Source organism: Bubalus kerabau, chromosome 1 (genome assembly GCF_029407905.1).
Source record: "Bubalus kerabau isolate K-KA32 ecotype Philippines breed swamp buffalo chromosome 1, PCC_UOA_SB_1v2, whole genome shotgun sequence".
In the NCBI taxonomy this organism is placed as follows: domain Eukaryota; kingdom Metazoa; phylum Chordata; class Mammalia; order Artiodactyla; family Bovidae; genus Bubalus; species Bubalus kerabau.
The window spans coordinates 25,183,304-25,207,024 of record NC_073624.1 but is presented as its reverse complement, the minus strand read 5'-3'; the positions used below and the strand labels follow the sequence as shown (position 1 = coordinate 25,207,024).

General features: G+C 43.7%; 1 long non-coding RNA gene and 1 other non-coding gene across 3 annotated transcripts; one reads left to right on the top strand and one right to left on the bottom strand.

Moving 5' to 3' along the window:
- Window positions 1–9,335: 9,335 nt before the first annotated feature.
- Window positions 9,336–23,082, bottom strand: LOC129641419 (uncharacterized). Of its 2 annotated transcripts, none has more exons than XR_008709319.1 (3): window positions 22,973–23,082; window positions 18,772–18,864; window positions 9,336–10,017 (listed from the first exon to the last, which is right to left on the bottom strand). It is a non-coding gene; the product is annotated as an uncharacterized LOC129641419 (long non-coding RNA). The 2 variants fall into 2 exon arrangements; XR_008709320.1 differs by lacking the exon at window positions 9,336–10,017 and adding an exon at window positions 17,627–18,091.
- TRNAC-ACA (transfer RNA cysteine (anticodon ACA)) lies at window positions 21,845–21,916 on the top strand. Its single transcript has one exon. It is a non-coding gene; the product is annotated as a tRNA-Cys (tRNA).
- Window positions 23,083–23,721: the final 639 nt, after the last annotated feature.

Sequence of the window (23,721 nt, the reverse complement as noted above, 5' to 3'; positions counted from 1 at the left end):
CTCTAAATAAGATAAGGGCCTGGCTGAACTTCACTAGCCCGCTTGAATTCTGTATGTACAGCTTCTTTACAGATCTGACCTGGCCTGGGTTTCCTCGTTTATAAAAAAAAAGGATACTGGACTAAAGTGTTTTCCAACTCAAAAATTCAGAAGAGATTCGGCCAAAATACACTCTATATCACTCCTCCATAGCTTTGTTTTCCCCCCTTTTTGCTGAGTCCTGCTAATTCTTTCTCTTTCTCACTTCCTGTTTTGAGGTCTTTTCCTCCATTTCAAGGGTATCATCACTGCTTCATCCTTTAAACTTCTTCAGTTCAGTTCAGTCGCTCTTTTGTGACCCCATGGACTGCAGCATGCCAGGCTTCCCTGTCCATCACCATCTCCTGGAGCTTGCTCAAACTCATGTCTATTGCTAGACATGATAACATGTGTAGTATTTTGTTTTTTATTTTTTTAATTAAATGATACCACGTGTAGCTGGTGAGAATAACTAGCTTCAAAAACCATTTTGTACCTGATTCAGGAACTGTGTATGGCTTCTTCCTCCTTTAACCCTGTGGTGCTGGAGAAGACTTTTGAGAATCTCTTGGACTGCAAAGAGATCAAACCAGTCAATCGTAAAGGAAATCAGTCCTCAATATTCACTGGAAGGACTGATGCTGAAGTTGAAATTCCAATACTTTGGCCACCTTATGCAAAGAACTGACTCATTCGAAAAGACCCTGATGCTGGGAAAGATTGAAGGCAGGAGGAGAAGGGGACAAAAGAGGATGAAATGGTGGGATGGCATCACCAACTCGATGGACATGAGTTTGAGCAAGCTCAGTTGGTGATGGACAGGGAGACCTGATATGCTGCAGTCCATGGGGTCACAGTCAGACACAACTGAGCGACTGAACTGAACTCCTTAACCCAATCATCACCTGCTTCAGCACAAACAGCCCTACAGGTCTAGTCTGCTATTTTCTTATCCAGCCCTTCATGCACCTCGGAGATTCCCACCCCTTGGCCTGAACAATAACATTTCCATGTAGCTTCCCCTTCTCTCTGAACCATTCTTTGTCCATGCTTCCTTCAAACCTTGGCCTGGAGACCAACACTCATTCATCCCCTTCAGTTTTTCTTCATACTCTTTTCTTTGCCATTTTGATGGCATACTCCATGTCATTCTCTACTGGCTTCATGTCTATTTACTGACCTTCTCTCTAAAGAAAAGTATGAGACCCTGCCTGCCATTTCTTCTGCACAAGTTAAATGTTGAAATGTCACAGCCTTGCCTTTCTCTGCTTGGTATCCAGTGCCATCCATGGCATATAGATGCTCGATAGTATTGTTGGATGATGGTTAGTGGTGAAAGAACCCAGCTGATCTTGAACTCTCAACTAATTCAACAGCAATTAGACTCACTCCATTCTGCTAACTACACGTGCTCCATTGCAATGAGGTTGCTTATCCAGGGTTGGGAGTGCAAACAAGTCTCGTGTCCTGAGCCCAGGGCTTGGAACTGGATGCCAGGTTAGTGAAGGCTAAGCTCTCATCATGTTCTGCTGATGACTTATTCCTCAACTGTGACCGCTCTCAGTTTTTATTCTTATCTCTGCAAATTAGGGGTCAGATGACTGGGCCAAGAAATCCTATGATGAAAGACTCTCCACAAAGGTATCATTTCATTTCTGTAAATATGATACTCTCTGTAGAGTCAACCAGTAAAGCAGTTTATATGGAGTGATAAGGATTCCAAGATGTTTGCTCATGTTTCCTGAGCAAACTTCACATTTAACCTGAAGAACAAGAGATTTCAGTCTCTCTCTCTCTTAATATCACCCCCGTCATTGGCAAAAAAAAAAAAAAAAAAAATTGCCCAGAAGGAAGATCCTGGAAGGGTATGGCCTTCTCTCCTTGGTTTGCAGTTAATAAATGATGAAAAATCACAGGAGTCATGGGTTTGATCCCTGGGGCAGGAAGATCCCCTGGAACAGGGCATGGCAACCCATTCCAGTAGTCTTGCCTGGAGAATCCCATGGACATAGGAGCCTGGTGGACAATAGTTCTTAGGGTTGCAAAGAGTCAGACACTACTAGTGACTTAGCACGCACGCACAAAGGATGATAAGGCACTTTCCTAAAAGTTTGTTTTGAAGGCTGAAAAAATTCAACCCTTTCTTCAAGTCTTTTTGGATTCGATCTCCTTGATGCCATGAGAAAGGTTTCCTGTGCATCCTCCAGAAATACCAATTCTCACAATAAGACTTCAGAGTTAGACTGTGACTTTCAGCTTTGGGGCTTCTGTCAGAGGACTGTGTGACCCTCTCAGGACTGTCAGCCAAGTCATCCACGGCAAAGTCTGCAAACTTATCACTGGGAAAAATGACATCGCCAGAGCCTCACAGTATTATTTGTGCAGCCTCGTGTACTCTGTGGAAGGAGGCAGGATAAAGCTGTAAACCTACACTAGACCATGCTTCTCTAGACTTACACAGACTTGTTCTCCAGAGGCCGAGAGGGATCAGTGTCAAGGGTGTCAGAGGGTATGCACAAGGAAATAAACTTGATGGGGAAGCGGTTTGTATTTTCTTGCAATAGAAAGCACCATTTTGGTACAAGTTCTAGAAAGAATATCTGCATTTTCAATTGTTTGATGAAATGAACTTCCAGCCCTTGTTCCTTTGTATCTCACTCGGTCTTTGTTCTGCCGTTCAGGACCTTCCAGCTCAAGACTCTGCATCTCCAAGAGCAGGGTCATGAACCTAGAAGGAATCTCCTCCATCAGGTTCAGCTGCAGACTTAAATCCATCCACCAAACTAAAGGGTGGTGACAGGTTCACACACCTATGGCCAAAGTCATTCTAGTGGAAACATCTAATGTGTAACCTCAAGTCTTCCTTCCAGTGTAGAGAGGGTGGTTTCCAACCTTTCAGGCTATAACACTCTTCTCCTTCCTTTCACTTTATTACTATGAGACCTATAAGCATTATTGTTTTTATTAATACACTGAATTGAAACAGATGGGTTTGGCCCTTTGAGAATTTCTTGAAATAACAGAAGACCTCTTGGGGTACCCAGAACTAGAACTAAAAGTCCTTGGAGAAGAGGCTCTGCAGTCACATGAACCAGGTTTCATCTGATTTCCAGCTGCGGGGACTTCAGCAAGGCATTCAGCCACTCTGAGCCTTAGTTTCCTCGATCTGTAAAATAGGGAGAACACCATCTAGCTGGTTGGGTTGTTAGTAGCAATAAATATGATAAACATGAGTCAATTTCTTGACACATAGTTATATAGTAAATGATAGATTTAACTCAATGTAATAGGGAAGAGCAAATCTGACTTCAGATTGGTTCTGTTTCTTTTACTTTAGGCTTTGTGTTCCATGACTTAGAATGTTGCCTTAGCCTGAAATGTACAGGAAAGCCCATTCCGAAGGCTCTCACCTTTCAGGGTAAAACACTTTTCCATTCATATAGAGATTAAAAGTTGCAGAACAGAGAATAACATTTGTCCTGTTGGAGGTTTATAGGAACATTGTGACATGACCCACATAGATAGCTGTAAGAACAAAGAATTCCGACGCCAAGAAGTTTGCAAAAACCAACAACACATCCCTTCTTCACCTGGTCTTTAATAATGTTTTGCTGGAATGCTTTGGGGGTTTTGGGCGTTTTAGAACATGAGCCACCAGTCTCCTTGTATGGTCCTGCAACAAACACCTCTCTTCTCCAGACTCCGATATTTTGGTTTGTTTGGCCTCACTGTGCGCCAGGCACCTGAACGTGTGTTCAGTAATACCAGTGCATTAAAGTCAGAGGAATAGATGCCATAGCAGGCAGGGGAGAAAACTCGTGGATGGCGAACAGCTTATTCCTGCTGCACTTCTCTAGCTTAGGTCACCAAAGGATTAGAATTGACACGTATGCGAGGCTAGAGTTAAGCATAACAGATAGGTGAAAAGAAAGGAGGAGAACAAGTAAACAGAAAGGTATATTCCAAATGAAATTACACAGGTGGAAGCCAAGGACAAGGGCCAGGCTTTTGAGCCTTAGTCACCACTGAGGAGTAATGGGCTGGGATTCTCTCTCCAGCAAGGGTGGAAGTTCTGATAGGAGAAAAGCCTTATCCTATCTCCCTGAACAGGCCTGCTCGAACCAGGGTAGTAAGCAAACCCAAATGCCATCACTCCTGGAGCAGATGTGTGACTCTGTGCAAAGCCCAGAAATAGAAGGTGGAAAAGCTTGATAATCCAAAGCTTGAGCAAAATGCAGTGATTAAGGACCCACAGGGCAGTATTTGGGGGCAAGGTAGGCTACTTGTAACACCAGGCTTTCTAGAATCTTTCTAAAATAACAATGAATACAACCAGCTTACAAGAACTTTTGACCAACAGGGCCACCCAAAATGCCAAACAGAAATCTATCCAATTCAGAAGCATGAAATACATAAGTTGGTGATTAAAAGCCAGGATGAAGTGTAAACATTTTCTGAACCACACACTGAACTTAGCCTAGCTTTTTATTTGCCTAGGCCTGAAGCCAATTCTAAGTGGGTTTACATATAAAAACTTAAAGATGTACATTCTAGTGAACCAGGATAGAATCAATTTTATAAAACTGGACAAGGTACTAATTGGAACATCGCATTACCCTTAGAATCAAATATAAAACAAATAGTAGCTTGAGAATTTAACTCAACTTAGACTAAAACAAAGAAAATATGGCTTCCCTGGTGACTCAGTGTTAAAGACTCCACCTGCCAATGCAGGAGACACAGGTTCAATTCCGGAGAAGGCAATGGCACCCCACTCCAGTACTCTTGCCTGGAAAATCCCATGGACGGAGGAGCCTGGTAGGCTGCAGGCCATGGGGTCGCGAAGGGTCGGACATGACTGAGTGACTTCACTTTCACTTTTCACTTTCATGCATTGGAGAAGGAAATGGCAACCCACTCCAGTGTTCTTGCCTGGAGAATCCCAGGGATGAGGGAGCCTGACGGGCTGCCATCTATGGGATCGCACAGAGTTGGACACGAATGAAACGACTTAGCAGCAGCAGCAGCAGCATGTTCAATTCCTGGTCTGGGAAGATCTCACATGCCACGGAGCAGCTAAACCTACATGTCACAACGATTGAGCTTACGCTCTAGAGCCCTGGAACCACAACTATGGAGCCCATGCTCTGCAACTACTGAAGCGCACAAGCCCCAGAACCCATGCTCTGCAATAAGAGAAGCCACCACAGTGGAAAACTGAGTACCACAACTAGAGAGTAGCCCCTGCTCTTCGCAACTAGAGAAAAGCCAGGGCAGCAAGGAAGGCCCAGCACAGCCAAAAAATATGTAAATAAAATGAAGGAAATAAAGCATTTGCCATTAGCCAACAATGATGATGATGGTGATGATGATAATGATAATGATACTGTTACAGAACCAAACTTGGGTCCACTTCCCGTGCACCGTGAAGTCAACCTACTGACAATGGGTTGCGGTGAAGGAAAGTGTGTGGTTAATGCAGGTCCAAGTAAGGAGTCCAGGACAGCTAGTGCTTAAAAGATGCGGACTTGCCAAAGGGTTTCAGGGAAAGGTTTATAAAGACAGGATGAGGGAGGGAGGTTGTGAGGTATGTGATCAGTTTGTGGACATTCTTCTGATTGGTTGGTGGTGAGGTAATTGGGAGTCCACATCTTCAGCCTTCGGGTTCCAACGTATCTGGGGTCTGCGTGCTTGTGGGCAGCATATAGTTAACTTCTTCCATTTGGTGGGAGTTTCAGTTTCTGCAACAGCTCCAAGAACATGACTCAGAATGTCACCAATAGTCCTTGAAGGAGAACTAATGGTCCTTAACTTTGTTGAATGGCTTAACTATTATTATTTTGTCTTGCTCGACTGTATTCCTTTCTTCCTGCGTTTCCTCAGTTCTCTGATTAAATTTATTCTTTTTTGTAAAGTTTCTCTAAAGACAAAAGGCAGGCAGAGGACATTGGTAGGGGTCTATTCTGGAAAGGCCTCATAGGGCCCTGATCGGTTACAATCCTATACTTCCTGGTACTTGATTCCCAAAGTAATGACATTTAACTCTGTACCCAGGGTGCACCACTCCTAACTTTACTCCACAATGACCTCAGTACCTTGTAACTGGATAATCTAACCTCTGACTGATGTGGGCTTTGAAAAATGTGTTGGGCTGCAGATCCAGGGAAGATTAGATACTACAAGGAAAACAGATTAATAAACTAATTAACTCTTTTTAAAAATATCTTTGAATATTTTATTTTTTGATTTAATTTTTCTTATATTGGAATATAGTTGATTTACAATATTGTGTTAATTTCAGGTGTAAAGCAAAGTGAATCAGCTATACATATACATATATCCATTCTTTTTTCAGATTCTTTTCCTATATAGGTTATTGCAAAGTATTAAGTAGAGTTCCCTGTGCTATACAGTAGACCCTTATTGATTATCTATTTTACATATAGTAGTGTGTTTATGGGAGAAGGCAATGGCAACCCACTCCAGTACTCTTGCCTGGAAAATCCCATGGACGGAGGAGCCTGGTGGGCTGCAGTCCATGGGGTCACTAAGAGTCAGACATAACTGAGTGACTTCACTTTCACTTTTCACTTTCATGCATTGGAGAAGGAAATGGCAACCCACTCCAGTGTTCTTGCCTAGAGAATCCTAGGGATGGGGGAGCCTGGTGGGCTGCCATCTCTGGGGTCGCACAGAGTCAGACACGACTGAAGCGACTTAGCAGCAGCAGCACCAGTGTGTTTATGGCAATTATCTTTTTCAACTGAGCATTCATTGTGTTATTAGAATATTGGCCAGAGATTGTGACCGTGTGTGTGTGTGTGTGTTATCAGTATGTAGGCATTGTTACATGTGCACATGTTTTAATAATATACATAATTAACAACTTAAATGTACTCATTTTGTTGGAATGTATTCCTTGGATTCTGGGACCCCTTAGAGGGAAATAGAAACACGGACCCCACTAGTGGGACCAGCGCAGAGTGAGTTATTTTTGTTGCTGAAACATATTGGGAAGGGTAAGAGGGAATGCATGGCCAAGAGTGACACGGACTCAGGAACTTGAGGATGGTCCTTACATGGAAGGAGAGGAAGGCTTGGGAGAGTGGCGGGGCAGGGGGGCAGGAGTGGTGTGCAGAGAAACACAGCACAGCAGGAGCAGTGATCCGGCACATCTTCCAGGAGAAGGGAAAGATGCTGACAAGGGAAATAAAGGGGGCTTATTCCCTGCAGCCAGGAGTTGGACAATGGCTCTGGCTCTCACCGATTCAATGGACATGAATTTGAGCAAACTCCAGGAGATGGTGAAGGACAGGGGAGCCTGGCATGCTGCAGTCCATGGGGTCACAAAGAGTTGGACACAACTTAGCAACTGAAAAACAACAACTGGCTTTCAGAGATGTGACAAACCATGATGACTCGGTGCACAAGATCTCTGTTTTCTGTGCAGATTTACTCATCTGAGAAACAGGGGATGTCCCAGCCCTGGTGAAAAAAACAAGGTGAGGCCAGAGAAAACAAGCTGCTGATTCAGACTGTGGGGGAAGGGAGGACCAGGCAGTTTCTGGCTCCTTCTTCCGCATTCCAGCCTTGGGTTCCCTTCTGCCCTGTGCAAGACTCTAGGTGCCTGGCCTGCCCTGCAGCCTCACGTGGAAAAGTCCTCTGTGGGGCAGATCAGATTCATTCAGCGACCTGAAGGCACAACACCGTCTCAGTTTTCTCTCCAGAAGCACAGTGTGAGGTGTGGCCTCCACACGGACCGCAGATTGGAAATGTCAGCTCACGTGGGAACAGGCACCTCAAATTCGTCTGGTCCTGTGTTGCAGAGTTGAGCTTGGATTCCGTTCCCCCTCATCTTTTTCCTCTTCCCCCTGTCCTACTTTCTCCCGTGGCTGCTAGTGGTTTTTCCATTTCATCCTGCAGACATGTGAGGCCACTTGCTCCCCAACCCAACTCTCCCACACATCTGGAAGAGCCGTGTCCACATCTGGACCCCATCCTCATCTGGGAGATCTCTTTCGACATTCTTTTCTTTGAAACTCAATCTGTGTAACCTCTTGCTCAAAAGGCCTCTGAACCACTGGAATCGTTTGCACAGGCTCGGGAAGAAGGCTTTAGATGCAGCCCTACGTGGTGGAATTTATGATTCAAACCAAATCCAACATGATGCTTCTGATGGCTTTTTTTTTTTTTTTCTCCATAGTAATTAGTTTTTCTTAGCTTCATGCTGAAAAGGACTGAAAGTCTAGTCTGGGAGTGAGATGCTGGGCGATCAGAAGGATAAGTAGAGTTTAGCAGCTCTGTGACCTTGAATGCGATAGTCAATCCCTCATCCATAAAACGGAGGCTTACTATTTAAAATGAGATTAATAACCCCAATTTGCTACCCACTAGATTCTGCAAGGATGAGGTGGGAGAACGAATCTGAGCGTGCATGGTCAGGGGAACCTGGGAAAGATCAGTGTGGATGAAGAAAGGAGAGACTGTGCTTTTGCACACGGACTTTTCCATAAATCCATAGAAGACCCCAATTCTATGGCTCTGTGATGCTCCACTGACCAGAGAAAGGCAGGATTCTGTGGGACACCATTCCCATTGTCAGCCAGGTGCCTTCATTCTAACCAAACTGACAGTGGAGTATCTGATCCAAGTCTCAAACTTAATGCGCACACAAACGACCCAGCCATTCTGACAAAACGCAGATTCTGGCTCACAGGTCTGGGGTGGGGCTGAGGTTTGCATTTCTAACAAGCTCTTAGGTGATTCCTCTGCTGCCAGTCCCCAGGTCAAATTTTGAATGACATGGTAATAAGGGAGGTGGATCCCCAACCCTCAAATGCCACCTCTACTAACAAGTGAGTTTGTCATTTTTGCAGAGTCAAGGTCAGGAGAAGCCTGGAGGGAAATGAACACATTCCTGAAATGCACAAAGACCTGTTCAGCTCCATTTTGATCCTCTCTGCCAGAAGGCTAGGAACCATATGGCCTCTTGGTGTGAAGGGAAAGCTACCTACTTCACACCACTCCCTGCCTTCGAATATTTCCCCTCCTGAGTCAAGTTCATGCCTAGAGGAGAGAATGCCGCAGCCATGGATGGCTGCCTTTGACCTTCAGCATGTTGCCCAACTCCCAGAGTTCCTTACCTGGGCACTTCCAACCAAACTCTTTTGCCCCTGAGCTATGTTGCCTAGCAACCAGAGGCAGGAGAAAGACAAGGAGGTAGATAAGAAGTCAGGGAGGAAATCGTGGTAACTGGGGAGACAGGGCTGAAACCATCTGAGAGCCACTAGCCACACAGACACCCACACCCAGCACGTGAAATGTTAATTAGCCTCAGAGAGAGGGCACCCCTGGGTGTGAACCTAGAAAGCAGGAGACCAGAAGTTTACAAACATTCATTCTTTCCATTAAATTTATTTTAAAGCTATTAATAATAAAAGAAGGAGGAAGAAAAAATCCTACTTCTTAGATGTGTTGGCAAGACAGGAGGAAAAAACTGAAAAACTGCTTATAAAAACCAGGGGAATCATTCAAGGGTGTGGAGAGGGTGCAGAGAAGTTGGTAAAAATCCCATATGAAAAACTAAAACATGGCTTTAAAAGTAGCCAAAAAATACTTTATAGGAAGGTCTAAAAAGCTGAACTGAGACGTCGCCCAGGCGTGGGCTTCTAGCGGTTCCCAGGGGAGGAGGGACTGCAATTCCACGAGGCCACCCCACTGCCCCCGACACGAGGTCCATCAGTGCATCCCGGGGCGGGGACCATCCAACCAGAGAGAGGGCGCTGAACCGCAGACAGCAGCAGGCCCGGGCGGCAGCTAACGTGGCAGGAGGACTTTTGGTCCCAGTCACTGGTCAGGAACTTCAGTTTCCTCCCAGGATGAAAGCCTTCGTTCAGACCCGTAGAAGGTTGTACCCGGCGCTGCTCTCGTCCTCCATCCTCCAGCTTCCTGCCTTCCCACACTCAGCGCCCGTTTCACATCGCAATAAGGATGCGCCTCCTAGAACACAGATGGAATCACGCGGCTCAAAAACTTTTCATCGTTCTGTTGCCAACAAAGGAAATTCCAATCTATTTAGCGTGGCATTTGATGCTTTTCACAGCCCTGCCCTGGTCTACTTTTCCAGAGTCATCTCCAGCTTCTCCTATTTGCCCCCAGCCATCCTCCAGTTCAGTCCCTTAAGCCAGACCGACCTCCCCCAAGCCACGAACGTTTTACTCTTCAGACCTTTGTGCCTTGCTGTAATTCCTCATTTGGTTTATCATCAAAACAAGCCCTATTCATTCTTTTTAAAATACAAAGAAACAGGGACTTCCCTGGTAGTCTAGTAGGGAAGACTCCATGCTCCCAATGCAAAGGGTCCAGGTTTCATCCATGGTCAGGGAACAAGATCCCACATGTCTCGACTAAGAATCCTGCCTGCTGCAACTAAGACCTGGTACAGCCAAATAAATTACTTAAATATTTTTTTTAAATACACAGCAAAAAAAAAATTAAAATGTTAAAGGAATAAGTGCACATGATTAATTTAATCTCTTGCCCTCCTCTTCCCTCTGCCCCTGAACTCCCTCAACTAAACCACCTTTCACTCTTTAAAATTTTCTCTCCTTGTGGTTACATTCATTTCTCTAGGAACTATTTCTGGATTTCTAGAAAGTCATTTCTTAATTTAGCAATTTTGCATAACTTTATTTTTTTTGCATTCTGACTCTAATAAGAGTGCTTAGCATACACGATGCATACTAAAATTTTTATTTTCTTGGTGGAAACCATAAATCACTTTAAGTTACAAGAAGAAGCAACATAAGATTAAAAGAAAGTAAGCATTCACTCTCTGAAGTTAGACTAATTAGGTCCAGATTGCCAGCTTCAACTGACTTAACAATTCTGTGTTTATGTCTTTATAAATGGCGGAAAATACAAATCCGAGTTTCCTTCAGCTGTAAAATCTGTACTGATCTCTCGTTAGACCTACAGCAAAAATGTCATCTACATTTCTCTTCCCTCCTGTCCAAGCTGCAGGTACTGCTTCCAGAATCCTACGTCTCCTTCTGGCTTGCTTTACTCTCTCCTTTTGCAGAGCTGTGTCCTCAAATGACTTCCTTCAAAGATGTGTGGAATCAAGCCTTTTCAACACTGCATTTGTCTGAAAATGTCTTTTCTTCTGCCTTCAAAATTCACAATTATTTTTCCTGAATAGAATTCTAGTGAACAGGAGCTTTCCTTCATAATACGAAGCATCTCATTACAGTCTATCATCTAGAGTTGCTCTCAAGCCTTCTGTGCCCATTTATTTGTGGGTTGTTGATTTTTTCTTCATTTCTCTCCCTGTCTCTGTCTCTGTCCCTCTCTGGAAGCACTTAAGATCTCTCTTTTAATATCAACATTCTGAATTTTCAAATGATGCTTGTGCTATCTTTTATTCATTATGGTGGGTAGGTAGACCCTTCTGTTTTAACTTTTATATCCTTCCACTCTGTGAAATTCTTTTGTAATATTTCTTTGTAATTCCTTCCCACATATTTTTCGTTTGGATCATCCATCAGCTGGATATTGAGCCCCCGGGTTATTTTTAAATGTTTTTGTTGTTGATGATCATTTTATACTCTTTTTCTTTTGGTTTTCTCTATGTTATCTTCCAACATTTTAATTAGCATTTTCATAGCATGTTCTTGTTTAAATGATGTGGTGTCTTCATAAATGTCTCTGAAGATACAAATTCATTTCTCTCAAGCTCCTTATTTAGGCTGAACTGTCTCTTGTGTTCCTATGAGATGATTTCTCTATTCCACAATGTTTCCTTTTCATGTATCACAGTTCCCTCAAGTACCTAATCACTGGTGGGATTATTAAAGCCAACTGTGAACTCGATGTGACACTGTTGGCTATTGGGCTCCAGGTCAGGGTGAATGGAAACGGAGCCCAGATGTGGCGTTAGTTCTCACACAAAGAACAGATTGTTCATTTGCTTTAGACAGGGATGAACCTGTGGTTTCAAACCCAAGTTCATGTGCCTTATGCACAGTGAGGCCAAACAAATGGGAACCTCAAAGTTTGGGGCCCAATATGCTACTGGAGATAGTGGAGAAATAACTCCAGAAAGAATGAAGAGACAGAGTCAGAGCAAAAACAGCACCCAGTTGTGGATGTGACTGATGAGAGAAGCAAAGTCCAATGCTGTAACGAGCAATATTGCACAGGAACCTGGAATGTTAGGTCCATGAATCAAGGCAAATTGGAAGTGGTCAAACAGGAGATGGCAAGAGTGAACATCGACATTTTAGGAATCAGTAAACTAAAATGGATTGGAATGCGTGAATTTAACTCAGATGACCATTATATCTACTACTGTAGGCAGGAATCCCTTAGAAGAAATGGAGTAGCCATCATAGTCAACAAAAGAGTCCAAAATGCAGTATTTGGATGCAATCTCAAAAACGAAAGAATGATCTCTATTTGTTTCCAAGGCAAACCATTCAATATCACGGTAATCCAAGTCTACACCCCAACTAGTAATGCTGAAGAAGCTTAAATTGAATAGTTCTAGGAAGATCTACAAGACCTTCTAGAACTAACACCCCAAAAAAAGATGTCCTTTTCATTATAGGGGACTGTAATGCGAAAGTAGGAAGTCAAGGAACACCTGGAGTAACAGGCAAATTTGGTCTTGGAGTACAGAATGAAGCAGGGCAAAGGCTAATAGAGTTTTGCCAAGAGAACACACTGGTCATAGCAAACACCCTCTTCTAACAATACAAGAGAAGACTCTGCACATGGACATCACCAGAGGGTCAATACCAAAATCAGATTGATTATATTGTTTGCAGCCAAAGAAGGAGAAGCTCTATACAGTCAGCAAAAACAAGACCGGGAGTTGACTGTGGCTCAGATCATGAACTCCTTATCACCAAATTCAGACTGAAATTGAAGAAAGTGGGGAAAATCACTAGACCATTCAGGTATAACCAAAATTAAATCCCTTCGATTATACAGTGGAAGTGACAAATAGATTCAAGGGATTAGATCTGATAGACAGAGTGCCTGAAGAACTACGGACGAGGCTCGTAACATTGTACAGGAGACAGGGATCAAGATCACCCTCAAGAAAAAGAAATGCAAAAAAGCAAAATGGCTGTCTGAGGAGGCCTTACAAATAGCTGTGAAAAGAAGGGAAGCGAAAAGCAAAGGCGAAAAAGAAAGATACGCCCATTTGAATGCAGAGTTCCAAAGAATAGCAAGGAGAGATAAGAAAGCCTTCCTCAGTGATCAGTGCAAAGAAATAGAGGAAAATAATAGAATGGGAAAGACTAGAGATCTCTTCAAGAAAATTAGAGATACCAAGGGAACATTTCATGCAAAGATGGGCACAACAAAGGAAAGAAATGATATGGACCTAACAAAAGCAGAAGATATTAAGAAGAAGTGGCAAGAATACACAGAAGAACTGTACAAAAAAGATCTTCACGACCCAGATAATCACAATGGTATGATCACTCCCCTAGAACCAGACATCCTGAAATGCGAAGTCAAGTGGACCTTAGGAAGCATCACTATGAACAAAGCTAGTGGAGGTGATGGAATTCCAGTTGAGCTATTTCAAATCCTAAATGATGACGCTCTGAAAGTGCTGCACTCAATATGTCAGCAAATTTGGAAAACTCAGCAGTGGCCACAGGACTGGAAAAGGTCGGTTTTCATTGCAGTGCCAAAGAATGCTCAAACTACTGCGCAATTACATTCATCTCACACGCTAGTAAAGTAATGCTCAAAATTCTTCAAGCCAGGCTCAGCAATACATGAACCATGAACTTCCAGATGTTCAAGCTGGATTTAGAAAAGGTAGAGGAAGCAGAAATCAAATTATCAACATCTGCTGCATCATAAAAAAAGCAAAAGAGTTCCAGAAAAACATCTATTTCTGCTTTATTGACTATGCCAAAGCCTTTGACTGTGTAGATCACAGCAAGCTCTGGAAAATTCTTCAAGAGATGGGAATACCAGACCACCTGACCTGCCTCTTGAGAAATCTGTATGCTAGTCAGGGAGCAACAGTTAGAGCTGGACTTGGAACAACACACTGGTTCCAAATAGGAAAAGGAATATGTCAAGGCTGTATATTGTCACCCTGCTTATTTAACTTCTATGCAGAGTACATCATGAGAAGCACTGGGCTGGATGAAGCACAAGCTGGAGTCAAGATTGCCGGGAGAAATATCAATAACCTCAAATATGCAAATGACACCATCCTTATGGCAGAAAGTGAAGAAGAACTAAAGAGCCTCTTGAAGAAAGTGAAAGCGGAGAGTGAAAAAGTTGGCTTAAAACTCAGCATTCAGAAAACTAAGATCATGGCATCTGGTCCCATCACTTCATGGCAAATAGATGGGGAAACAGCGGAAATAGTGACAGACTTTATTTTGGGGGGTTCCAAAATCACTGCAGCCATGAAATTAAAAGAAGCTTACTCCTTGGAAGAAAAGTTATGACCAACCTAGACAGCATATTAAAAAGCAGAGACGTTACTTTGCTGACAAACGTCAGTCTAGGCAAAGCTATGGTCTTTCCAGTAGTCATGTATGGATGTGAGAATTGGACTATAAAGAAAGCTGAGCACAGAAGAATTGATGCTTTTGAACTGTGGTGTTGGAGAAGACTGTTGAGAGTCCCTTGGACTGCAAGGAGATCAAACCAGTCCATCCTAACGGAAATCAGTCCTGAATATTCATCGGAAGGACTGATGTTGAAGCTGAAACTCCAAGACTTTGGCCACCTGATGCGATGAAGTGACTCATTTTTAAAGACCCTGATACTGGGAAAAATTGAAGGCAGGAGAAGGGGACGACAGAGGATGAGATGGTTTGATGGGATCACCGACTCAATGGACATGAGTTTGAGTAAACGCCAGGACTTGGTGCTGCAGTCCATGGGTTCACAAAGAGTCAGACATGACTGAGTGCCTGAACTAAACTGAACTAAAAGTTTGGGGCAGAGAAAGAGTCAAGCAGGGAGGATGGGCAGGGCATGATCAAGAGATCCAAATACCTGATAATTTTCAGGGCAGAGTTTTTAAAGGCAAAATTTGGGGTAGGGTTATAAAATGTATAACTTCTTCTGATTGGTGCTTCCCAGGTGGCTCAGTGATAAAGAATCCTCCTGCCAACTGCAGGAGACACAGGAGATATAGATTCAATCCCTGGGTCAGGAAGAGCCCCTGGAGTCAGAAATGGCAACCCATTCCAGCATTCTTGCCTGGAAAATTCCATCGAAAGAGGAGCCTGGTGGGCTACAGACCAGGGTTGCCACAAAGACTGAATGACTGAACGACTGAGCATGAAGTAATTGGATGGTGTCCCGGGAATCTTGTGTTCAGCCTGAAATTACCATCCTCCACCTGGGTAAGAACCTTAGTTCCAATAGAAGAACTCTATAGGATTTGTATCAGATTGTTATGTGTCAATATATCCCTTGAGGAGGAGCTAGCACTCTGCTTTATAGCTACACTATTGTTCCTTGGCTGCTTCTCCTTTGTTTCTGCACTCCCTCCCTTCTCTAATTAGTAACTGCTGGAATCTGCCCTTTGGAACTCAGGGAAGGTCTAGGAGACAGGAATCTTTTTCCTACAAACAAGAATATAACCCATACAAACGAGATTCTGAAAAAGGGAAATCTAAAATATAGGGACAGGAAATAGTTGAGTGGTTGCCTGGGGCTGGATATAGGGACAAGAGATTGGTTACAAAGGGGCATGAGGAAATTTTGGGGGTGACAGAACTGTTCTAGGTCTTGATGACAGTGGTGGTTACACAAAGGTATAAATTTTCAATGAATTGTATTCTTAAAACGAGTGCATTTTATTGTATGTAAATTATACCACAGTTATGGTGGGGGGTTGGGGGTGGGGGTTGTACTTGGAAGGGTTTTTCAGGATGCTACTCAGTTTCAATCCTTTCCCACGACCTCAGGGTGGAGAAGTTGTGGGTTTCTCAGCCTGTCTCTCCCTTTTGTGCTAAGTCACATCAGTTGTGCCTGACTCTTTGCAAACCTATGGACTGTAGCCCTCCAGGCTCCTCTGTCCATGGGATTCTCCAGGCAAGAATACCGGAGTGGGTTGCCATGCCCTCCTCCAGGGGATCTTCCAGACCCAGGGATTGAACCCGTGGCTCCTGCATTACAGGCAGATTCTTTACCCATGAGCCACCAGGGAGCCCATATCTCCCTTTTGCCCACCATCAAATCTAGAGCTTTCGAGTCCTGAACCCTTTTAGGATTATTCAAGAAAAGCCTCCACTAACAGTCACCCACACTGCTTATGTTCTTCACAGCACCTACTTCTGTCTGCCTCAGCTCATCAGCCCCCAAGCCTCCTCCCGAAACCAAGCTCCCCTAAGACCAAGTTCCCCGGTGGAGTTTACAATAACTTCTCTATCCGAAATTTAATTCCCTTTCTTGTCCTGCCCTTGTTCCCCTCAGGATTGAGGGATATCAAAGAAAGGGAGGATTAAAATTGAACAGGACCCCACAGGACCCTCCTGGGTATATAAGTCCCCCTGAGTCCCTTGTTTATTATTTGCAGAAAATTCTTTAGTCTCCTAGGCCCTCCCTGAGTTTCTACTTATCAGAGAAGTGAGGGAATGCAGAAACAAAGAGCAGTCAAACAAGAAAAGTAATGATTGCTTAAACAATAGTGCAGCAACAGAGTCATAGTTCCTCCTCAAGGGATAAAATACCAATCTGACACATTATCTTTGAGCTGTTCTGCAGAAACTAAGACCCTGGCCAGGTGAAGGATGGAGACCACATGCTGATCACAAGTGCATAGACCTCAGATAACCAGAAGGTTCATGATTAAGATTCCCCAAACATCACCCTGTTCCCTCACCAACAACCAATCAGAAGAGAGCCATGCACCCCACAGCTCTCACCCCCAAATGTTGCCTTAAAAAGTGCCTCCCTGAAAGTCATCAGGAAGTTCAGGCCTTTTGAGAATAAGCTGCCTATTCCCCTTGCTTGGTGCCCTTTAATAAACACTCACTGACACCACGGTGCTGTCAGTAGACTAGCTTTGCCACACATCAGATGAGTAGACTCAAATTCCTTTTGGTAACAGTCCTACTCCCTATAAACCACATGTCACATAATTGCCTATCTTCTGAAGACTTTCCATGTTGTCTATGCTATTGGAAGTTTATACTACATTTTTATTCCTTTGCTGTCATGTCATGGGGCTCAGAAGGTAAAGAAAGTAAATGTATTTTAGGAAACCAAAAATGATCATTTTAAAAGTTGCCAGGGAGAAGATATAGATCACCTAAAAAGAAACAGGAATTCTTAATATCTACAATAAATGCCGGCCAAGAGAATAACTTTTTCAGTGTTGAAATTCAAGAACCTTCAACCTAGAATTTTAACACCAATCAAACTATTTAAAACTGGGGACAAAATTAATGGTATATAGCAGGCATACATAAGACTTCTCTTAATATTCTCTTGGAAGAAGTACTCCACTAAGAAGAACTCACTATGAGACTTATGTCAATTAAGAATAAATAAGTAAACACCATATATATTTTTATTTTTTCTATAAAGAAACAAAAAAGTGAAAGTTAAGGTATAGACTAGAGAAGAATTGAAAAGACTTACAGAGTGTTATTATTATACAACATAGATAAGCAGAGGAATCCATAACCTAGTGACATTATCGTGAATTTTAAAAGTGCAAAATTATATGTGGAATCTAAAAAAATGATACAAATGAATCTATTCACAAAACAAAAATAGACTCACAGACAGAAAACAAACTTATGGTTACCAAAGGAAGAAGGGAAGTGGGATCAATTCAGTCTGGGATTAAAATATACACTACCATATATAAAACTGACAAACAATAAGGACCTACTGTATAGCACAAGGAACTATACTTGCTGTCTTGTAATAATCTATAAAGTGCATGCTTAGTCGCTCAGTCGTGTCTGACTCTTTGTGACCCTATGGACTATAACCCACCAGACTCCTCTGTCCATGGGATTTTCCAGGCAAGAATACTGGAGTGGGTAGCCATTCCCTTCTCTAGAACCTATAATGTAAAATAATCTAAATAAGAATAGATACATACATTGTAAATCAACTATACTTTAACAGAATTTTTTAAAGAATGTGAAAATATACAATTTAATAAAATGACATTTTATGTAACTTAACTGAAAAATAATAATTAAAATTTTAAAATAAAGTCCTTAAAAAATAAAAGTGTCAAATTAGCAAAGAATAAATTTAATACTTGCATAGATAAATAACCATTATAGAAGTGAAAATGTCAATCACTTTATGAGGCTAATAAGTAGAACCTTGATTCCATAACTGAATGGGAACAGCACAAATTATATTATCTACACTATAGATAATTATATATCTAACTCATAGGAGAAACTCTTGCAAATCAACATGAAAAAGATTGGAAATTCAAGAGAAAAATGAACAAAACATGTAATACACAATTTAGAGAATGGATAACAAGGATGAGATATGTATTTCTATGAGAGCATAGAAATTAGAGAAATACAAACTTTTAAACAGTGACATACTACTTTATTCACATACACAATGCACAAAGATTAGAAGGCTGGGTAATACCAAGTGATGGAGAAGATTCAGGGAAAGAGACTTGCCCATGCATTTCTGGAGCATCATCAAACTAGCACAAACATTCTAGAAAACAACCAAGGAGTATTTAGTGAAAATGAAGTACTCATATACCTTATGCCCAGCAATGCTCCGTGCTGGGCATGTGCCCAGGGATGCTCTTGCTGAAGTCATAGGAACACAGGTTCAAGGTCGTATCATTGAAGACTATCAGATATGAGTCAGTGATTGGCATTTGGAGGAAGTGGGAAATGAGAAAGGGAGTGTTAGAGAAATGGGAATGATCATCAGGGATACAGGGGGAAACAACCAAGATAAAACCAGACTCTGATCTTGCACAGCCTGTGAATGAACGGAGGAATGTGTTCAACTCTGTATCTGAGGATCCTATCATGGGTCAAGGCATGTGTAGTAGAAAAATAAATGAGTAGCAGCCACCTGACTGCTCCACTTGCTTTGACCAAAAAAGTGAGCTGTGCAGTGGAGGTGACACTTCCCTTGACCTTCCGACAGGCTCCCTCCCCTCCCCCTCCTCCATTCAGCTGGGCTCACCCTCTACAAACAAACCCCGCCCTAGTCCTCAGTAATCTCCAGGCTTAGGGTTTCCCACCCAAATCTCATTTCCTCCCAGAACACTTGTGGAGCAGGTTGCTCAACCTCCACTCAGGTTTAAACCCTGCCCACTTTACCCGGAGTCACATCAGACTAGTGCCCACCTCTGCACCCTAAACTCCCCTGAGCCTCACTGCAGTCATCTCATGGGATCTCCAACCCTCGTGCAAAAGAAGCACTAAGGAACCAGATGGAGGGAAGATCCCATGTTTTCTGGGGAAAAATAAATTACTTTCTCATCAATTTGTGTACCTTCCTAGGTAATCAAACCAGGCACCTAGATAGAGAAGCCCCGCCCCCACACAGATAAGGATCAGAATGGACTTGTTGAAGTGAGTGGTAAGACAGAAAAGGCAGCACAAAGGTGAACTCTAAGAGCTGGAGGAGTTACAAGAGACAGAGTGTTTTATGGGAACATTTCTTGTCTATATGCCTGCACTAGCTACTCTTCCAGACTAAATCCTCAGTCCTTTTTCCCCTAGATGTCTGGCTCATGGATCTGGCCTCACCTGGTTCCCTGGCAGACACACGTACTGACCCATCTTTCCAATTCCTGCAGCCCACCTGGCATGGGAACCCTCAATCTGGGACTTTGCCAGACTTCAGATCACAAATTTTAGAAAGTGTTAGTCGCTCAGTCGTGTCCGACTCTTCGTGACCCCATGGACAGTAGCTCACCAGGTTCCTCTGTCCATGAAATTCTCCAGGCAAGAATACTGGAGTGGGTTGCCATTCCCTTCTGCAGGGCATCTTCCTGACCCAGGGATTGAACCCCAGTCTCCTGCACCGCAGGTAGATTCTTTACCATCTAAGCCATATGGTCCTAAATCCTTTCCCACTTGCGTGTCCTCAGCAACCAAATAAGATAGCCAGTCAGCAGTCCTGATGAAGCTTCTCTGATGAGCAAAACAGCACCCTGAGCCCTTAACAAGGAAAACCATAGAAACAGAAGGAGCTTCCCAGGTGCCTCAGTGGTAAAGGATCTGCCTGCCAATGCAGGAGACATGGGTTCAATTCCTGGGTCGGGAAGATCCCCTGGAGAAGGAAATGGCAACCCACTCCAGTATTCCTGCCTGAGAAATTTCATGGACAGAGAATCCTGGGGGCCAACAGTCCATGACAGTGCAAAAAGTCAGACACAACTGAGCACCTGAGCACTACTACTACTATAGAAACAGAAGTTAAAGACACCGCCCTTAAAGAACGTGAGCTAGTGTCTGCGGGTCACCCGTGAAGTGTTAGCCATTATCCTAAGCACTTTCATACATTTTCCTTGATGTTTTTTCACGATGACCCCAGCAATTAAAGTCCCATTTTCTCTGTTTTCCAGATGAGTAAACTGAATCTCTTCAAGGCTGAAGAATGTGTCTCAAGTAACAGCTGGAGAGTGACAAATCCAATACTTCTGATTCCAAGCCCAGACATTTTCCAGAGCACCAGAGTTGCATTAAAGAGAATCCATCCTGCTTACAAATACAGAGCATTGTGACCTGAAATAGAATATGTGCAAAAGAGCATATCAGCAAGAACAAATGCATGAAAAAATCAGCTCCAAGCCTGTGTGCTCTGGTCTTGCTGGACAAGAGGGGTTCAACAGTGAAAGATTCAGAAAGGCAGTTCAACGCTTGAAATCTAGTTGGAAAGGGGGCTATAGATTGGCAAGGAAGAGAAAAGAAAGTTAGAATAAGCACCTTCCCTTAAGATTACTTAGACATTCCTGCTGCCATGAAACGAATTTTCCAGTCTGTCTCCCAGAGTAAGAAAAATCATGCTGAAACGTGGCAGGGTGAATTCAGGTTAAGACTACAGAAATATTTCTGGTGATGAGGTGGTTAAATACCAAACCATTTCATTAAAGGAAGTGGTGAAATGCAGATTTTTTTTTCCCCCGTGGATTATTTTGGCTTATTCCTGTTGGAGACAGGAGCTAAAATATATGAGCTCTAGAAACCTCACTTGGAGATCGCGATTCTACAGCTATAACTTAATTACGCTCGCATAAAAAGGCTTCAGGGTGAGTCATATAACAACAAACTATTACTCAAGCCCAGACCCTCCCAGAGAGCTGGTGTATAGCTTTTCACCTTTCCTCCTTGGTTCTCACACTCCAACAAGCATGAACCAGAATGGGCCTGAGTCACCGGGTCACATGACTGAAAGTGCATTCGGGGCCTCTCCACTGTTGGCAGGGCCACATGAAACCAAAATCGCCTGTGCTCTGCGAGCCTGGGAGCACCAGACACTTACAGGTTCATGTTCAGAAACACCCCAGGGCAGCCGTCCAGCCATTGGAGCTTTAGAGAAAATCCATCCCTGGAAATACTTCATTCCGAGGCACACTGGCCTCGCTGCAAGACCAGTCTGGCTGGCCACATACATTACTGTCACTCATACGTGGGGTCCACTGAACGGCTGCAGGTCTGGGATTGCTGGGGGTGTCTCAGTATGCTCTCTGTTTCAGCATTATTCACTGTTTTTCACAGAAGAGGATGTTTGCCCGGGCTCCATTCCTACCCATTCAGGTATGTGTTGGCCAGTCAGTTGATTTGTTGAGTAGTTAGTTGGTTCATGGACTTCCCTGGTGGCTCAGATGGTAAAGCATCTGCCTACAATGCGGGAGACCCAGGTTCAATCCCTGGGTTGGGAAGATCCTCTGGAGAAGGAAATGGCAACCCACTCCAGTACTCTTGCCTGGATAATCCCATGGACGGAGGAGTCCATAGGGTCGCAAAGAGTCGGACACGATTGAGCGACTTCACTTCACTTCACTTAGTTGGTTCATTGGTTGATAGGTTTGTTCATTTTGTAAGTAGCACAAGGGCACAAACCACCTCTGAGAAAAGGATGTTTCACAGACTCATTCATGATTTCACTGCCCCCGTGGGAAATCAGAAGAGGCCGTGAACAGGAAGCCCGCCTGAAGAAATTTTTCTCCTGCTCTGTGATTTCCGTTTTCCTACCAATGAAGGACTCAGAGACAATTTGGGTTTCAGACCGTAGGAATCATCTAGTATCATCTCGTCATCCAGGAAAGGAAGCCCAACCCTATAAAGATGAAGGGACTCACCCAGGTCACGTATCTGGCCAGTGCCCTTCACTGGGGAGCAGACCAGCCCACACCCAAGGTGAAGGAGGAGGAAACAGCCCATTTCCTGCTTGTGTTTCAGGTAACACAGTGCCCTTCACCTGTCCATGTCCCAACTACCACCCGTCATCACCAAATGCCCACCTATGTTGCCTGCCTTACTGCTTCTAAGAACTCATTAAGCCTTTGATTTCCAGAAGATTTTAAATATATAGGTACCATGGTGTCCCTTCAGTAGACATGGAGATGGCTTCCTGAACACAGAGGAAGGAACCATCCTCAGCAAGCTAAGACTGGGTGGCAGTTTTGTGTCATTGCTTTTCTCATTCACCTTTTCCCCCTCATTCTTGCCTTTCAATTCCCAGAACCCACCTCCCCAACACTCAAGTGGATCTGTCAAGTATAGATCTTGGGGGTGCTTGAAAGAGCTTGGGTTTTCAAATCAAAAAGCCTGATAGTAATATCAGCTGCATGGTCTCACTCCAGATACCTAGTGATTGGCATCTTTAAATTGGGGACAGTAATGCTATGGTGCCATGAGAATGAAATGACATCATATTTTGGGAAAGCCGGTTTGAAATCGTTATGAGAGGAAGTATAAGGGATTTTCCTCACTACCTTCAAGCTGCCACAGGCCTGATCATGGGAGTAGAGTTCACAGCCCAAAGGAAGGGTGTCAGCAGATGGGCTGGGCCAGAAGCAGGGCTAGAGATGGGAATGCGATTTACTCCACCTGTGTACACAAGAAAGAGATGCGTCCCACAGTTCTCGGAGGGGGTGTGGCCGGGGGCGTGGCAAGGGCTCGAAGGGGCTGCAGCCAGAATGCACTGGGGCTGCTCCAGTCAGCCCCTGAAGCTACTGTGTGTGTGTGTGTGTGTGTGTGTGTGTGTGTGTGCGCGCGCGCGTGCTTGGTTCTCATGGCTTCTGGAGCAGTTTAAAGAGGCTGCGTCCCTGCTGGCCTGGAAAACAGGGAGCTTGCTCCAGGGCAGCAACTCATTTTTTTCCCCTCCTGGGCTTGTGCAAGTGGAGAGTATCTGGCATGTGGACGCCTCTTCCTTCTTACTCCAGGTGCTCCAAGTGCTCACTTCTTCCTCCCACTCTACTATCTTCAGCAGTCTTGACGAGAAATGATCATCTCCTAAGACGAACGTCTAACCTTCCTTCTCCAGCTTCAAAGACTTAGTTCCTTCCAGAAAGAGCATCCTCCTTTTTTGTTTTTTAATTGGAAGCAATGATATAGATTTAGCCATGACAATGATGGGGGTTAAGAACAGTCTCTTTTTACTAAAGAGGAAAAGTGGTGCTGTGCTGTGCTTAGTTATGTCCGACTCTTTCCAACCCTATGGACTACAGCCTGCCAGGCTCCT